The sequence below is a fragment of the Vulpes lagopus genome, chromosome 5 (genome assembly GCF_018345385.1).
Source record: "Vulpes lagopus strain Blue_001 chromosome 5, ASM1834538v1, whole genome shotgun sequence".
Classification (NCBI taxonomy): Eukaryota; Metazoa; Chordata; class Mammalia; order Carnivora; family Canidae; genus Vulpes; species Vulpes lagopus.
The window spans coordinates 90283134-90303053 of NC_054828.1; the positions used below are offsets into that span (position 1 = coordinate 90283134).

At 37.6% G+C, this 19920-nt stretch overlaps 1 protein-coding gene across 3 annotated transcripts in view; it reads left to right on the top strand.

Moving 5' to 3' along the window:
- CTNNA2 (catenin alpha 2) overlaps positions 1-19920 on the top strand; it is a 1087920-nt gene that overhangs the window by 850795 nt on the left and 217205 nt on the right. The gene's annotated exons all lie outside the window — the stretch shown is intronic.

Consider the following 19920-nt stretch of genomic DNA (forward strand, 5'->3'; position numbering starts at 1 on the left):
ATGCAGAATTGTGTTATGTAATATTGAAAAAAAATATTTATTTAAGGCAAACAAAGTAAGAGTGAAATGACAACCAGGCTGCCTATATCTAGGAGCTGAAAACCAACAGCTTGGCAAAGGTTGGATTTTGTGATGTGGGACTGAATAGAAACTTAAATATGTTAAATAATATGTGTGTGTAGATGCTAGAGGAAGAGTCTAGAAGGGGAAAAGATTCTGGCAAATTTAGGGAATAGTTCTCAGGGCCAAGCTCTGAGCACTTAAAAACAACAACGAAACTCTGGTATATCCCCACTTTAACTCAGGATAAAATGAAATTACTCAAATAACAGGCAACTTAAATGCAAGCTAAAAATAAAATAGATTTGGAGCAGGGGTAAAGTGGGAAGGGGAGAAGGAAGAAGAAAACAAATAATACTGAATGAATGCTATAAAAGTTTTGAATATTCATATGTCATAAAATAATAGTATTAACAGAGTTAGGTCATGCATTTATATAACTTCAATGTTTATAAAATAATTGCAGAACTTATAGAAAATGTTAAAGGTGTGTTGCAGGCATGGCGGGCAGAAACAGGTACATGTGTTTAAAGTTGTGTGATAAACATATCCTACTTCCAGTCTTGTCTGTGTCATTGTGTAATCCTATACATAGACTTATTTGAGATAATACTTAAGGTTCACACTTGATGCCCTGTGTAAATGTGAGTCCAAGCAGCCCTCATATCTACTCTTTCTTCCTTCTCCTATGATAGACCCTCGACTCATTCACCATTTCCCCTCATCCTATCTGTAGGTTTCACTCTAGGGGTATCCAGCCACTGTGAGTGGTCCTTAACCCTAAACTTGTAGCAGAAGCAGAAGCTCAGGTCAGTCAGAATTCCATGCTTCAGAAAATCATTGTGTTGCTTCTCTCAGTTATTCCCTTCACTACCTGTGGTCTGGTCACTGCAGCCAGCAGCATTTCGGAATGTCTCGGTGCCTAGGAGATGAAGCAACTGAGATGTGCGATTGGCCTCTGTTGGGTTGGAGAAGACTGGAATCAAAATAATTTCTGTAGCTTATGTCCTTCAAATAAGTGCTACATTGCTGATGCATACATGTAAAAAAAAAAGCTAGAGCATGGGCTGAGAGTCACCAGTTTTCTCATTTTTAAAGTACATATATATATATAGAAGTGGGCATCTTTTCAAGCCTTTAGGTATTTGTGTCCGTAATGTGAAAAATTTTGTTAATATGTTGATTTTATATCCTTTGACCTTGATAATTCACCTACTGATTCCAGAGTTTGTTTCCTTTTGGGTGTTCTGTGTGTACAATCATGCTGTCTGCAAAATATGACAGTTGTATTTCTTCTTTTCCAATTCTTTTACCTTGTTCTTTCCTCTCATCATTGCACTAGCAAGGACCTTCAGTAAAATATTGTGGAGATTTATATTTTTGTTACTTCTAGACCTCCATGAGAACATTTTGATGTTTTACCATTAATTCTATTGTTCGTTCTAGACTTCTCACAGATTTTTTTGTTTGCTTAATTTAGTTCTCTCTTATTACTCATACGCTTAAAGTATAGAATTGTATCAAACAAGTTTTCTGCACATATTGAGACAATTACGTTTTTTGTTTCCTTTAATCTCCTTCAGGAGTATTGGTATCTAAATTATGCTTTCCCTCAAAAAATTAGTAGAAAATTATTCCTTCTACTTATTTTTGGAAGCGAATGAGTAAGACTGTCATTACTTATTGTTATTTCTTTTTGATATTTGGAGGAATTCACTCATACAGCAACCTGAGCCTGGGTGTTTGCTTGAGGAAAGGTTTACATTGCAGGTTCAACTATTTTGCTAAACACAAGAAATTTTCTATTTCTTTTTGAGTCAGCTTTCATAAGTTGTATTCTAGGAATTGTTATTTTTACTTAATTTCCTAATTATTTGACATAAAATTATCCATAATATTCTCCTTTTAAAAATAATCTGTAGCTGCATTATTATTTCTTTTAACTTCTTATACTGCTAATTGGTATCTTCTCTCTTTTTTCTTGATTACTTTTGTAAAAGGTTTATCAATTTAATATTTTCTTTAAGGTTTGCAAATTTTCTTTGTTTTCTATTTTAACTATGCTGTTATTTTTTTATTTTTCGGCTTTCTTCTGATATATCTTACTGTTTTTCTAGCTTTCTAAATAAATAATCACATTATTGATTTTTAGCCTTTCTTATTTTAATAATATATGCATTTAAGGCTTAATTTTTCCCTAAGCTATGCTTTTATCTGGTTATTTTCTATTGACCTAGTTTTCAGCTCACTCATCCTGCTTCCATCTGTGTCCAATGTGTTTGAAACTGATCTATTGGATTCAATTGTTTTTTAAAATTTCTATTCAATATTTATTTATTTATTTATTTATTTATTTTTTATTGGTAACCTTTTTGGTTTTTTTTTTTTAATTTTACTTATTTATGATAGTCACAGAGAGAGAGAGAGAGAGAGAGAGAGAGAGAGAGAGAGGCAGAGACATAGACGGAGGGAGAAGCAGGCTCCATGCAGGGAGCCCGACGTGGGATTCGATCCCGGGTCTCCAGGATCACGCCCCCGGCCAAAGGCAGACGCTAAACCGCTGCGCCACCCAGGGATCCCCTCTATTCAATTTTTAAAAGTGATTCCAGTTCTCTAGCAGCAAATTCATTATTTGGTCCTCTCTTTTAAAGAGATATGTTAGGGGTCCCTTTCCATCTTGCCCCCACAACTGGGCAAGCAAGTAAGAAAACTGACCTTTCTTTTGATGTCAGTAGGGAAGTTTGAACCATTCAAACCCTAGCTCCCACATGGAGGTCTCAACCCGAGTCCACCTCCCTAACATGATAAAAACCAAAACCATTTATTCTTCTTTGGGCTGACACTACTATAAACTAGCTTAGGTGCCTGCTTAGGTGCCTGCTCTGCTCTTCCTCAAAAGTCCCTTTTTGTGACTAATAAACCTTCTCATACCCTATTCATAGGTGTGCTGCATCCTCAGTCTCAAAATGCAAGACATTTTTTGTTTGTGGCTGGGGAAGAGCTCTCTCTGTGAGGCAACCACAAAACAGAAACAAAATTGACCAAAATATTAGGATTCTTTTACTTGGACTTTAAAAATAACTATAATTAACATATCTCTTTAAAGATTGATTGATTGATTGATTGATTGATTTAAGAGAGGTGAAGGGAGAGAGCAGGTGCATACAAACAGGAGGGAGGAGCAGAGGAAGAAGCAGCAGCAGACTCCCTGCTGAGCAGGGAGCCAGATGTGGGGCTCAATCTCAGGACCTTGAGATCATGAGCCAAATGCAGACACTTAACTGGAAAGGGAGAAGACTGGGTCCTAAAAGCTGTCAGCAAACATTCAATATGAAGTAAGAATCTTCATTTGGGTTGACCCCTGATGTTTGAGTGATGACTGGAATGTGCCATGTTTCATTTAATTGAATTTTGTTGTTGTTGTTTGTTTTTTAAAAGATTTTATTTATCTGTTCACAAAAGATATTCATGTAGAGAGAGGCAGAGACATAGGCAGAGGGAGAAGCAGGCTGCCTGCGGGGAGCCTGATGTGGGACTCAATCCCAGGACCCCAGGATCACGACCTGAGCCAAAGGCAGATGCTCATCCACTGAGCCACCTAGGTGTCCCTCATTTAATTAAATTTGAATTTGAATTTAAGTGAGGTATTACGGAGCTCTGTGAGGCTTCCAAAATGGAGATAGACTTTATTGTGGCATCTGTAATAAGCTTGATTTTTATCTTGATTATGGATTTTTTTCAAATGTCAGCTGATTTTTTTATTAAATGGCCAACATTTGTATGGGAAAATATAAAGGGTCTGTGTTGTAGTCTGGGCTGCTATAAGAAAATACTACAGAATGGGTAGTTTTTCAGCAACAGAAATTTATTTCTCACAGTTCTGGAGGTTGACAGGTCTAAGATCAAGGGACAGAAAAGGGTGCATTCTGTTAAAGGCCCTCTTCCTGGTTCATAGCCAGTGACTTCTCACTGTGTCCTTATGTAGTGGAAGGCATAAGGGATCTCTGTGGAGTCTCTCTTGTAAGAACATTGACCCCATTCATAAGGGCACCATCCTTATGACCTTAGAGCCTCCAAGGCTCCACCTCCTAGTACCTTTATATTGGATATTAGGATTTCAGCATATGAATTTTGGAGGACAGACACCAATGTTCGGACTATAGAGTCTGGACAGTGTTTTCTCTTTCCAGAAAGGATTTACTTTTTTCTAAAGGACAGCAGATGTTGTGATGAGCACCAGTGTTTTTTTTTTTTTTTAATTTTATTTTATTTATTTATGATAGGCACACAGTGAGAGAGAGAGAGAAGCAGAGACATAGGCAGAGGGAGAAGCAGGCTCCATGCACCGGGAGCCTGACGTGGGATTCGATCCCGAGTCTCCAGGATCGCGCCCTGGGCCAAAGGCAGGCGCCAAACTGCTGCGCCACCCAGGGATCCCGAGCACCATTGTTACATGGAAGTGTTGAATCACTAAGTTATACACCTGAAACTAATATTATACTGTATGTTAACTAAAGGGAATTTAAATAAAAATTTAATAAAGGGGGGCAGCAGAGAGATAGCTCATTTCAACCCAATGACTGAAGTGACTTGAGACTAGTTTGTAGTCTTTGTCAGATGTAGTCTACCTTTCTTTTACCCTAGTCCTATGAATAGTCTTCTAGGGGTACAACCAGAGGACGGGATGTGTTACCAATTATCTCACCTTATTTATAAAACAGTTTCTCCAGTTTTTGTTTTCCCATCATCATGATATGGTTGAAAACTTTGTTTTGCTTTTTGGATGCTTTTAATTTGATTCTTTATTTTTTTTTGGGGGAGGGGGCAGACAGTGGGGGAAGGGTAGAGAGAGAATCTTAAGCAGGCTTCATGCCCAGCACAGAGCCCAGTGTGGGCCTCTGTCTCACAACTCTCAGATCATGACCTGAGCCAAAATCAAGAGTTGGACACCTAACCAACTGAACTTCCCAGGTACCCCTAATTTGCTTCTTGACTGTTGGTACATGTAACTTAATAGAAAAGACCTTAATAAAAAACCAACCAAACAAACAAAAAACCTGTGATCAAATGCCAGTCTTTGAACTCCTCGTTCTCCATGAGACCTTTGGCTCCTTGGCTGTCCTGGACTCCAATTTTTGCCTCTCCAGCTCTATGAGATTGCTGGAAACTCTAAATAATTCTCTTTTTTCTCAGCAGTTACCTTCCATCGGCTGTCTCAGTTTCTCTTTCAACACTAAGAATTAGCAAATGCTTGGGAAGGAAAGTAAAATGCACAAAGTTAGGCTCCCTTCAATGAGCATCACTTTTTGAACTAGTCTAGGTTTTGACCCTCTTGGCAGCTGTTCCATATTTTCAAGGAAATGACTTTTTCCTGCATTTCTAGTTGTGCTCAGCAAGAGAATTGGTCTCTTACTGGCTACTCCTTTCAGTCTGAAAGTAGAAATCCCTGAGAGAGCTGGTTCAGACAAGTTTGTGGGGACTTTTTATTTGTTTGTTTCATTCATATTTTTAGTCAAAGATCTCTTTTTCAATGGAAATATTGAGCGTCCATACCTCAAAAAAATACACTAATCAATAAGAATAGTTCTTATGGGATTGAAATAACAATCTCAGTCCCTCCTCCACTTTCTGCAATTCCTTCACTTAGTGCCTTCTTCTGCCAAACACCACCTCACAATCCTCCCAGGGCACATTTGATCCCTGTTTGAGAACTTCTGATGGAACTTTGAGTTGCCATTAATGCAAATTATGTAAGAATTATATATCAGATAATTTTGAACGGAGAATGAATAAATGCATAAAATAATCTATGAATCAGTGGTGATAATTTTAGCTCTTCAACATTTTTTTGTTATTGAGTTTCATTATAGTATATTCAATTTTCCATCAATTTTTGTTTGTTTTGGGATGCCTAGGTGGCTCAGTGGTTGGGCTTCTGCCTTCGGCTCAGGGTGTGATCCTGGAGTACTGGGATCGAGTTCTGCATCAGACTCCCTGTATGGAGCCTGCTTCTCCCTCTGCCTGTGTCTCTGCCAATCTCTCTGTGTCTCTCATGAATAAATAAATAAAATTTAATTTTTTTCTCATATGTGTGTGCTATTTTCTCCCAGTTTGGTATTTGCTGTTCACAGAGATTGATGTGATAAAGTGAATAGAGGATGCCACAACCTATAATACAGTATTGTCATCCTTAGAAAACCTGTAACAAGGGCAATTTTAGTGCAAATAGGATATTACTAAAATATGAATCAGTAAAAAAATATAATTTGGCTTTTCATAATTTCCTTAACAAGTAAAATTGTTTGGTTTTCTTCCCCACAATGTTTCCAACATTTAATAAAGATTAGGTGAACTCACACCAGGGTTTTTTGATTAAAAGAATTTAACAGGTCTGTTTTGATTATTTGTGATCTATAATATCAGCCAATATAGGAAGTATCACCAGTAGAAATGAACTTTTTTCTTAATCTATTTTCCTTCATCTCCAGAATCCAGCTAACTCATCCCCTCTGAGATTTAGTTAAGGGCTTCAAAGCAGAGCTGACTCAGGGTGTGCTGATTTGATCAGAGGACCCCTGTTGTACCTCCTTTCCAAGGCTTTTGGAGAAATGGAATGCAAAGTATGGTAGCACAGTACCAAAGTAATGTGGCCTGAGTAGGGGTGGCAAAACAGGCATTGTCGCAAAGGAAATAAAAACTGGAAATCTGGAAACTGAGATGCAGAGTCAATATAGCTATTTTCAGAATCTCCAAACTGATTTTATCCTTTCCATTGCTTTCCTACTTAATGTGCCTCTCCTTCTCCTACTACATCTCTCCCATTAACACCAATACAGTATGTATGCAAGCTACACATGCTATTATCTGGTGGACTGCAGTGTCCTCCCAGCAGTCCTCTCTCATCTGCCTGGTCCTCCTTCAGTCCCTTCTGCAGACAGCAGCAGCCACAGTGAACTTCTAAAAATACAAATCAATCATGCAATGTCTCTTTCCTAGACCATTCAGAGACTTCCTATTGTTCTCAGGTGAAAGGCCAACTTATTAAAGGACTGTGCAAGGCTTGCATGATCTGGCCCCTTCTTTAATCTCCAGGCTAGTCTTCCTGTCCTCTCCCACTTCCCACAATGTATCAGCCTGACACAAACCATCTTTCACTTGTCAGGTGTGCCATGCTCCGCTCCACCCCAGGCCTGTGCTTGTGTTGTCTCTTTCCTGACATACTCTCCATTCTACCTCTTCCTCTCATTTCTAATCATTGTTCAGCTTTCAGCTCAAACATCATGTCCCTAAACGGGATTCGTTCCCTGTGTTTTTTGCCCTCGTGGAGCCTTATTTATTTTTGATTTGCACACATACAGCTCTATGACTGTATGATATTTCTCCTGCTAGATTAGCAATTCCTTTAGAAAGGGACCATGTCTGATGGATTCCTAACTACACTGCAGCATGTGGCTGAGCGGCTAGCATATAGCTGGTATTCAATAAACAGATATTGACTAAATAATGAATAAAATAATAAATGCAGCCGGGGATACTGCCAACTTTTTGGCTTCTGAGGTAATATATTTTAACAGCACAGCTGCAGGTCCCCAAACAGGTGCCTCTGGGGTTACTAAAGAGGCATTGTGCTTATATAATTCTGTAATTTACTACAAAGGAGGAATTTCAAATCTAAGATGGACTAATGTGGAGAACTCCCATTTCTACCGAGTAGAAAGGCCCTGCTGTTGGCTGATTTTGGGAGAAGTTAAATGGATTCTCCTCAGGATGTTTCTGAGGTAGGGCCCCTAACTCTGCTGTCATTTCTCTCCTGCCTACCACCGCACAAGCATACAGTTGTCTGATCTTTGGTTACAGAGGATGTGGGAGAGGGAGCTAGTTCTAGCACAGTAAAGCACACATTTGAGGCCATAACAGTGACAAGTTTGACAAGGGAATCTCAATTCTCCACTTCATCTTCTTAGTTACTCCTGATGGCAGCACCCTATTGGGTGAGACTTGATCTGTAGCAAGTGGAAGATTTGAAATAAGGGGCAAATCCTAATATTCAGAATCATTAATGTGATCATCTATAAAGCATAGACTGCCTCTGTTTCAGCTTTGAGTAAATTGCTTTTCTCAATCAATCTTTCCACTTCATTCAGAGAAATTCATTCAGCAACAAATGTACTGAGTGGCTACCATGTGCCGACCATTGCTAGCAATACAACCATGAATAAACCAGATAAACTTTCCGTTCTCATGGGACATACATTCTTTTGGCAAAGACAGAAAAATATAAATGTATAATAAACAAGGTAGAACTAAATCCTGAAGAGCAATAAAGCAGAGCAAGGGACAGAGAATGATGAAGGAGTGCATGTGTGGGCAGAAGAAGGTTGTCCCCTAAGATGACTATTAAGCAGGGACCTGAAGGGAATGGAAGAACATTCCAGATTGTGGGAACAGAAAGGGCAAAGACTCCCAAGGCAGCAATGTGCTTGGCATGTTTGATCAAGAATAAAGAGACCAGTGTGCTTGCAGCTCAGAGGGAGAGGAAATATTTCAGAGATGAGATTGAGGGCTGGGGGTAAGGACTGTATTTTACTCAGATATTTTAATCTATTGAAGGCTTTGAACAAAGGCATGACATGATCTAACTTCCATTTTGAGAAGTGCTGTGCTGCTGTCTGGGAAATATACAGCAGAGTGACAAAAGTACAAGGAGAATAGATAAAAGGATCCAATCATCCAACAAGGGATTGGTGCTACAACTAGGGGAGAGGCAGTAGAGATGTGGGCAGGAGGGCTTGAATTTACGTTCTGTTTCCCATGTTGAACCAATGTATTGGAAGTTAGGCTATGAGACAGACAAGAGCCTGGGATGACATTTGGACATGCTGCAGCAGTGAAATCACTAGGAACTCTTAAAAAAACATGACCTACACTCTCAGACTGCTTCTTGATTGGATCTGCCTGAAGTTTCCTGATATGTGTGATCCTGAAAACCCTACACAAATATCTTGGGTTTAAATAAATACAATAGAGCTTTGAAAATTACAGGGTCTTGATTCAAACTATGAACCAAACCAAAAACAAAATCAAGAAAAGCTGCATCAAAAACTACATTGATGGAACTGGATCTCCATGCTTTTTTTTTAAAGTACAAACTGAATATTCTCATCTTTTTCTCAATGTTGCCATCCCCAATCCTACTAGTAGATTTGAGCCAGAACTGAATTAGTGGAATTTCTAAAAAAAATTGAGCCAGAACAAAGCAGTAAATCATAATATTTTATAAAGAGCTACTTTGTTCAGCACGTTAAACTTACAGTATTTTTTTCTGTCTTTGAAGAAGTATATAGTCCAATTCCACCCCTTTCCAAATTCTGATTCCTAAAGTCTATATAATTATATATATTTTTTCCTATGAACACAATAAAGCATTACCAAAAAATTTAAGCATTCACCCTGAACTCTTAAAAATTATTTTAATATAGGGCTAGGGTTCTTTGTAAGCTCTCAGTACCTTATTTAGTGCTTTTGACAACCTAATGAAGTAGCTGTTATTTTATCCATTCCATTTTACAGATGAGAAAACTGCAGTTTCAGGAAGTTTAGTAACTTGCCCAGTGTCATACAGATAGAGGCAGAATCCATGCAACAGTCCATGTATCCCAGACTCTAGACACCATGCGGCTAAACACTGTGCAACACTGCCCCCAGGCTCTTGTCCAAGGATTAGAGTCTAATCCTTCATGTAAGTAATTAATATAGTGTCTAGCCCCAAAGTAATCTTAGTTGCCTTTGTACAGGTTCTGTATCTCTCTAATCATATTTTGGAGAGGAGCCATACTTGACTGCACACATCTGGGGGTAACATATATTATTGCAAGCAAATTCCTATACACCCTAGTGGAGTAGATCATCCAAGTTGCTTTTTGGTACTGGTATTGCTCATAAGTTAAGCTTACTTACTAGCTTTATGACTCTTCATCTCCACAGACTGTATCATTTATGTCTGCTCAAATTACCAAATGCCATGGACTTCTAAGGTTGCTTACAGATCACAGATTCTAAAGATTTTAAATATTTCATGTCAAGGTCTTACTGTGCTGCTTGAGTTAGCTAGGCACGTAATGTGGAACTAAGTACCTAACTTCCAGATTGCATTTCAGTCTTTGCAACATAGTATGCACAGTGCAAGGCCATATTTTGAAGTTAATTATTTTTCAGATGTAAGAAGGACTGTTAATTTCTACAAAAATTTGGTTTCCTGGCATCTGGATAAAAACTTGTCCCGCCATGACCTATCCCCAAGATTCATCCAAAAGGTGAGTTAAGTACACTTAGAAGAAACATCAAGATAAGAGAGGCCCTTAACTATGTTGCCCATACCTAAGGAGAAGAGGAAACATTATCAATACTTAACTCATTCTTTATGCTAGATAATATTGTAATTTCCACACATTACCTCTCTTACTCCTCTTAACAACTAGGTGCCTTCATCATCAGTACTATCCTTTTTCAGATTAGGAAACTAAGGCCCAAGGAAATTAAAAGCAGCCTGATCAAAGTCATCCAAATCACCTGCTGATAAGTGAGTGCTACAGATAGAATTCCCTTCTCCCTCCCCTCTCCTTTTATGTATATGTATTTATATTTATTGTTATAATCATTAGCCTTTTACATTTATTAATAGTCTGTCCTCACAACAATAAAATTATAACCCAGCACTATATTAATATTCTCTTAGTCTACTCTCTAGAGTTGACAAAAAGTAGTACTATTATGTTTTAGAAAGATTCTAAAGAATCTGAAGGGTATGAGCTGTGATTGTGGTGCGGCCAGGTCAGATTTTGGAGGGTGACATTCAGTGTCACTGCTACAGATGAGTAGGAGATATTTGGTCTTTTGTTCTACTCGATAATGAGATGTATTGTTTTATCATCCATGTGGGGAATGACCGTTCTCTGCACATGTATATATACTTGTATGTGCGTGTGTACGTGTTTTCTCCTGAGTTGTGTTTTCTATCTTTCTTTAAAGGTATGTTTATTTAGTCCAGCTAACTCAGAGACTTTGCTGGGTAGTATAACCTTACATTATTAAGGTCAGACCTCTTCAGTGCAAAAAATGAAAAACTGAACCCCATTAAAAATGATGTGTTTTTTTTTTCCTGGAATGCCAAGAAGTTTTTAATTGTCCAGGAAAAAATACTCCAATGCTCATGTGTTCAGTCTTTTTTAGCTCTAAGAGCTTTTTATATTACAAAGCCTCCTAGCCAGCCTGGAGCCATAGTTTGAGAGGGATGGTACGTTGGGACATTGCTCTTTTGAACTAAAAACAAGTTTTCAGATTATCATTACTCCGTTAGCTATAGAAGGTTGTGGAGTTTAACTTTACAGAGGCCTGTGACCAGCCTGAGGCTCAGCATATATGTACTTTCAACCCTTACCTTAAAAATCAACACTGAGTGCTTTGCATCTGATGACTGGGATTTCTCTGACGGTGTAATGATCTACCCTACGGCTGTGAGAATCACTGTAATCCTTTGCCCCTCATACTTTGCATCTGGCATCTCATCATTTAGGTCCTGTCCATCTCTGAGATTCTATATTCTAAGGACCTTTCGTGGTTTAAGATTCTATGAAAAGGGAAAACCCAAATAATTCTCCTGTTCTAGAAGGCATTTGTGATTGAAACTGAAATTTGGGGACTACAATAAGAACATGTCACTGCAATAGTTTACTGGTACCTTTTTGATTCAACTAAGCACACAACTGAAGCTTGGGGTATTGTTGATGACTAAGCTGTCTTGGAGCATAAAGTAACCAAAAATGTGGATTCCATCATTATTTATCATACTTCCATGGCTTTTATCTGTGACTGACCCAGTGTCTGAAAGATAGGTTTGAATGGCTATTAATCAACTTGGTGATTATATAGGTAGGAAATAAAGAGAGGATAGAGGTCAATGCCTGTCATAGGGAAAAATATACATATTAGCTAAATTATTATGATATAACTTGTTTATATGAATTAAAAGCTTGCATTTTTTCTCTTTTTCTGCAGGCTTATTAGTGCCTGCTGGTGAATGCCAATAGTCATGAATGGTGCCAAGGAACAGCAGGTGGTATGGCATTCTATAGCATACCCCACTCCAATCTTCACAAAGTATTCTCTGTCCCTCAAAGCCACTCTATCATATATGAGTGTGTGGGTATGTATGTTAGACATATACATGAATTCTTTTATCTAAAGAATATTTTTTTCAATCATATGTAAGATAAAATCTGAGCATATCTAAGGAAAAAAATGTTTTAATTGACTTTTAGTACATAATCAAAGTAAAAACTGCCTGTAATACAAATACATCTCCAGAAATTTGCCCATTTCCATTTCCAATCAGATTGCTGCCCTCCTGTTCAGATATTCTAGAGTTTTCACAGAGTATGAATTTCACATATCCAAGGTACCTGGGAATTGAGTCAATATTTTCATATGATGCCAGTTGCCACCAAAATATAGTTTCTTATTTAGACTGACAAGTTGCTCTTTTCTATGCTAAAACAATAGGGGCCTATGATTTATTTTTCCTAAATGTTTTCTTGGAAGACTGAAAATACAAACATATTTTTCCAAGTCTCTAAAATGTCCTAAGTGAATGATTCCCTTACCAGGTTTATGTGGAAAGATCCAAGACATCAGTCTCACCAGCTTCCTTCACCTACCCACGTAGTTTTTCTTATTTTTTGTTTTCTTATTTTAAATTTTCTAAGAAGTTGGTTTGTAACTTAATTTCAAAACACAAGATGCTTTGAAGTTGAAGCCTGTAACGTATGGGCAAAAATGCACTTCAGACTGCCTGTATGAGGAATGGCGTTGCAGATTTTCTGTAAAATGTTATGACAGTTTCCACGTGGAGACAGAAGTATGGAAGTTGTTAACGGCAGCGGGGCAGCAGAATCTCCTATGGATCAGTAGTTTTGCAAACTAAAAATAGGCAGTGATTGACCTATCTCACTGCAACGCACCCAGCTAAGGAGGCTGTTTTGATCCCATAATCAAGTAGCTCAAAAAGTCAAGTCCTTTCAAGTAGGTGCCTTCAAGTATGTTACTTGGAGCTTTAAAAAAAAACCATATTTGCAATTTACATTCAAATTGGCATACTTTTCACATGCCCATTATATAAATATGATTCCAGGCAGGTCTTTGTTCCAATCAGTGGTCCTCTAACATCTTACCCTTATGCCCATCTGGGGAAGAAGCTCAAGGTGGGCCCCCCATTGCCCTGTATGGGAAATGAATCATACTAGCCCAGGTAAAGTGCAGAGTTGGCAAAGACATAGCCAGACTCTCATTTAAGGGACAGTCAGGGATTGAGGACAGATCACATTCCTGCAGAGGAAACTGGAAATACAGTTAGGTACAGTGCAAGAGGTGTGGTTCAAGCTGCCATGGCAAGATCAGAAGCTCACGGAGGCAGGAGAGGTTTCATTTTGGAGGAAAGTGGGAAGAGAAAGGTTTATTGAGCAGGAAGGCAGGGAATTTGGTTGCCTCCACTAACTGCTCTACCTGACACAGCTCAGATTCCTAAGTTGGCATCTTGCTATTTCATTGCCCTTGAATTTTTGCCTTGAGGACCATTTTTCCCTCTCACTGACTTCATACACTCTGTTTGACCTCTGTTATTTATCCCCATGGTCCTCCTATCACCAGAAATCCTTTAAATATGCATTAAATATATCTGTAGGTTTTAGTGCCTTGTATTTCTGCAAATACTGGTGATATTATTGCCTACTACTTCCCCTGATTTTTTTTTTTTTTGAGGGAGGGAGGAATCTAATATCCAGTGAATTCTCTTTGTTTGATTTTTGCCTGGAATTTTGAGAGTAACAATTGCTTTCTTCAAAATGAAAACAATTCAGCCTTTGTCCCAGTTGCTTCACTAGAGTTTTAGAGGAAGAGCTTTTTCTCAAATACCATCAATAAATGGCTACCACAGAATTCTGAATCGTTTCTCACGGTCAAAAAGTACTAATGACATTTGTGCAAGTGATTCTCTTGCCCTGAAAAGTCCAAGACTAAATCCACAAGGAGAATATTGAAACTAATATTTCTTCAGCCTGTCTTAGAGAACTTCGCTGTGAAGTGACTATTTCCATTACAAGTTTTCCTCCAAGGAGGAAGTCAGTTAAGTGAGATTTTCATTTTCACAAAGTTGCTTGTCATTTGCTAGCCACAATAACTTATTAAGTTATCTTCCACAGTATCTTTCAAAGGACTCAACTCTTTGTTCAAAGAAATTTATGGTTTTTGCAGAAACTTAAAGTGTTAGTAGCTGTTACTGTGGTGTACTTGGGATTACATATCATTCTGGAATAACATGTGGGTGATTGTGACTTTAAAAGAGCTGATCTCCTCTACTTTGAATGAAATTTTATACATGCATAGAGATCATAAAGATCAAAGTGTTTAATGCAGAAAGTATAATTACAGTTAGGTTTCTCTACTTCTTCACTGTTGACATTTTATGCTCATAAATTGTTGTTGTGAGAAACTTTCCCATGCACTGTATGATGTTCAGCAGCATCCCTGGGCTCTGCCCACCAGATGCCAGTAGCACTTTGTCCTCCAGTTCTGACAACCAAAAATCCAACAGAAATCACCATAGATCCCCTAAGGGACAAAATAGTCCCTAGTCAAGATCACTTCTCTGTAATCTTGAAGTAAAATAAATATGTAATTGTATGCATTTAGTGCTCCTTACTTACATTGGTTAGTTAGTAATAGACATTATTTTATCTGAATAAAATGACCAGATGACAAATAGGTTGAAGGTCTATTTCTTAATTAAAATTACCTCTGAAATTTCTGTTACTCAAAACAATTACTCACTAATTTCTCTCCCTGTAAGTAAGTGGGTGAAAACTTGTCCCCAAATGATTTCACTATGACCTTTAATGTTTCCTAAAATCACACCACCTAGAGAACATCTTAATAGCCTGAAACTCCTTCCAGAAGGGGATACTTAACTGTTGTTCAAATAGAAATACCTCATTGGGATACGTTCACTGATTTCTCTTTACTTAAGGCAGCTGGGTGAAGCTAAGGCTCTGATGAAAAAGGCCAGATACAGGTACAGAAAGAGAAAGTAGATAATAACATGCTTGGAGATATGTATGCAGAGAAGAAAATGGACCATGCTCAATAAGCACTTATTATTTGAGAGTTAAATTTGGGTTAGAATTCCCCAGATTGGCCTGGTCTTGGTCTACCTTTGTTTTTTTATTACTTTCTTACAAAGGAAAAAAAAAAAAAGACAAAAACTCCACAAACTCTCGTGCTAGTGCTCTGACATATCACAAACTTGTTATCTCTGAGCCTTCATTCCTGCCATTGCTCTGGTAAATATTTGGTTATAGAAAGCAACCAAAGGGGCTGACATGATGAAAGTAATTTTGGGGGTGGTTACTTTGAATCAACTTTATTCTTTTTTAATGCTAAAATATGGATAAAGTTTCAAATGTCATGGCAGTCAACTTACTAAAACTTGACTCCAAATTACCTTGTCAAAGGGAGTCCAGAGTACCTAATTAGTAGTAAGTCAATGCTTATTTGCTGAATCTACTTATTTAGTTGGAAGTTTTTTTCCTGAATTTTGTTCTGAATCTACTTGATAAAATGGACAATCCTAAGGTATAGGTCCTATATGTGTTTGCTAGGGCTGCAATTGTAAAGTACCACACCTTGAGTGACTTAACAGAAATTTATTTCCTCCCAGTTCTGGGGACTGGAGGTCCAAGAGGAAGATGCTGGCAGGTTTGGTTTCTCCTGATACTTCTCTCCTGGGCTTACAGCTACCTTCTCAGTGTGTCTTCACATGGTCTTCCCTATGTGTGTGCACACCCCTGGTGTTTCTTTGTGTGTCTGAATTTAGTCTTCTCATAAGGACACCATTCAGGTTGGACTAGGGCTCACTCTACCAGTAACTTCATTGTTTAAAGACCCTATCTCCAAATATGGCCACAACACTAAAGGTTCTACATATGAATTTGGGGGATATAATCCAGTCCATGAAAAATATCATTTGGCTTTCTTTATGAGAAAAAAGGGCAGGAATATTTACTTTCATATCTGTTTTGAAGGATTTATGTTTTAATTTTTACCTGTTGCTTAAACCAATAATTGCATACCTAAGAGGTGAATTTTCTAGTGCTCTCAGTTGTCACTAATTATTTTTTCTCTGGCAGATATTTTTACACCTTAAAAAAAGTCCTTAACCTTTTACAGTGTGTGGCATAGAGCAAGCCTGACTACCTTAAGAAAGAAATTCCTGGGCAGCCCAGGTAGCTCAGTGGTTTAGCACCGCCTTTGGCCCAGGGCGTGATCCTGGAGACCCGGAATTGAGTCCCATCTCGGACTCCCTGCATGGGGCCTGCTTCTCCCTCTGCCTGTGTCTCTGCCTCTCTCTCTCTCTCTCTCTCTCTCTCTCTCTCTCTCTCCTCTCTGTGTTTCTCATGAATAAATAAATAAAATCTTTAAAAAAAAAAAGAAATTCCTCTAACACAAGTTTGATTCAGCCATGGTTAGTCATGCTATCCTTGGTATTCTTCATACTGTCTGTTTCTTATGTATCAGAAACAGACTTGTGTGAGATTTTTGCTCTGCTATAATTTTTTTGCCAATGTATTTTTTCCTCCCAAGATTCATCACTAACTACTAAACCATGAAACTGCTACATGTGTACCCCACGATCACACACTTCTTATTCATCTATGTTAAGGTACTCAACTTGCAACCTGAAAAAGCTCCTCTGAAGGTGCATTCTAAATATCTACAAACCCACACAAAACCCTCTTAACTGGAAGGGCTCACAGAGGGGCGAATGTTGGTATTGTACTGACTACTGCTTCCTGTGCTCCGTCTGGGAGTATCATTTCCAAGCCTGAGCAACTGTCATTCTCTGATCCAGTCTGTTGCCACTGTTACTTGAGGTATATTTTTAAGGATTTTCGAGGATATTTTTAAAATCCCTTTCTGTTTTTGATAATAAAATATTCACTGAAAATTATATGAGTGAACACAGTAGGGGTGGGAAGTGAGGACAATAATGATATTGAATATATCATGCAATTATGAGCTAGACTTTTCCAAGTCTAAATAATTCCTTGACTACTTTAAGGCCTATTGCCAGCTGCATCAATTGCAGCCAGGGTATCTTATAACAAGCGATTTACCTTAGCAACGAAGGCAGTCAGTTAAAATTCATCATCAATTTATTTTTCTTTCTACCGATGCATTTTAATGTTAAGATATTTGCAAAAAAGGAAATTATGTAAATAAATGAAGCCTTGTATGCAGATGTGCTTGAAAATAACATCTAATGTTTGTATGGCACTTTAATATTTAATATTTTTATATTTTTCAAAAACATTTTCATCAATATACATCTGATTCTTGGAACAGTCCAGTGAGGAAGATAAGGGAAGCTGCTTTCCCAAGAGATGCCACACTGCTAGTTGGAAACAGATGTGATTGTATAGCCAAATTTCTACCATCCTAATTTAATTTCCATTCAGCTAGTATTAATTGAGCACCTGCTATGTGCCAGATACTGTTCTGAACATGTGAGATATGTCCATTAACAAAACAGAACTCTCCACTCTTGGGGAACTTTATTTTAACTATAGGAGACAGACAATAAATAATAGACAAACATGTGACTTATTTAATAATTATAAGGTGCCAAGTGCTATGAATAGAGCAAATGTAGAGCAGTAATGGAGACTAGGGTTGGGGATTGCAATTTTAATTTTAGTTTTCAGAAGAGGCTAAGGCGAGAAAATGACATCTGAGCAAAGTCTGGAAAAGAATAAGTTTGGTGATTAGTAATGTATCCATTGTGCCTTCCTTCCTTCCGTTTGGAAATTGGTCATATCATAACTATCCAAGCAGCCTGCAAATATTTTCTTAGAGGCCTTAACAATCACAGAGTGATTAAAAAGAACAATGGACATCAGCACTTTTAAAACATGGCAATGCAGAACTAGGGGACAGCCAATCCTCTTCTCCCATGGAATCCTATTAAACCGGAAATGATAATGCCATTTTTTGGTTTTGTTTTGGTTCAACTTTATTGAGGAATAATTGACAAATAGAATTGAATATATTTAAGATGTACAGTGTGGTGGATACACACACACACACACACACACACACACACACACATGCACATAGAATGATTACCAAGATCAACATAATGAACACATCCATCACCTCACATAGTTAACTTTTCTCGTGTGAGAACACTTAAAATCTTTCAAGTATACAATACCATATTATTAAGTATAGTCTTCAGGTTGTACATTAGATTCTCAAAACTTATCCTGTAACTGAAACATTGTGCCCTATTTTCCTCTCCCCTCAGCCACTGGTAAACACCTGCTTCTATTCTCTGCTTCAATGAAATTGGTGTTTTTAGATTCCACATGTAAGTGATGCCATGTAGTTTTTGTCTTTGCCTGATTAGCTTATATCTCTTAGTATAATGTCTTCCAGTGTTACCCATGTTGTTGCAAAAATGGAAGAATTCCTTTTTGGCTGAATAACATATACACATTTTCTTCTTCTCTTTTTTTATTTTTTTTATTATTTTTATTTCTTTTATCTTCTCTTTTATGGCTGAATAACATATATACATTTTCTATATATATTTTCTATATGTATATATATTTTCACTTATAAATATATACATTTTCTTTTTTCATTTGTCAAAGGATACTTAGGTTATTTCCATGTCTTGGCTACTGTGAATAGTAATGTAATGAACATTGAGATGCAGCTATCTCTTTGAGATACTGATTTCATTTCTCTCAGATACATATCCAGAGTGAGATTGCTAGGTCATATGTTAGTTATATTTCTAACTTTTGGGGGAAGCTCCATACTGTTTTCCGTAGCAGTTGTATCAATTTACACTCACACCCACAGTGAACAAGCATTCCCTTTTCTCCACATCCTCTCTTGTCTTTTTGGTAGCAGCCATTCTACCAGGTAAGGGATGATATCTCATTGTGGATTTGATTTGCATTTCCCTGATGATGAGTGGTGTTGAGCACCTTTTCATTTACCTGTTCGTTATTCTTATATATTCTTTGGAAAAATATCTGTTCAGGTCTTTAACTTTAAAAAAAAAACTTATTTGATTATTTGTTTCCTCTTTTAAGTTGTATGAGTTCCTTTAACCCCTTACCAGAGGGATGGTTGCAAATGTTTTCTCCCATTCTATAGGTTGCCTTTTCAGTTTACTGACTGTTTCCTTTACAGTGGAAAGCTTTTCGGCTTAATGTAGTTCTACTTATTTATTTTAGTTGCCTGCACATTTGGTATCTTATCTGAGGAATCATTGCCAAGACCAATATCAAGGAGCTTTTTCCTTATGTTTTCCCCTGGGAGTTAATACAGTTTCAGGCCTCACATTGAAGATTTTAATCTATTTCTAGTTAGTTTTTGTGAGTGTTGTAAGATAAAGAGTCCAACTTTCATTGTTTTGCATGTGGATGTCTAGTTTTCCCAACACCATTTATTGAAGAGACTATCCTTTTCCCATTATGTGTTTTTGGTACCCTTGTAAAAAATTAGTTGATGTTATATGCATGGATTGATGTTTATTTCTGGGCTCTTTATTCTGTTCCACCGGTCCCTGTGTCTGTTTTTGTACTAAAACCATACTGTTTTGATTCCTATAGTTTTGTAATGTGGTTTGAATCCAGGAAGTATGCTGCTTCCATTTTTCTTTTATCTCAAGATTTGGCTATTAGGGGTCTTTTATAGTTCAAGTTTTAAGATTCTCTTATGTAAAAAATGCTATTGAAA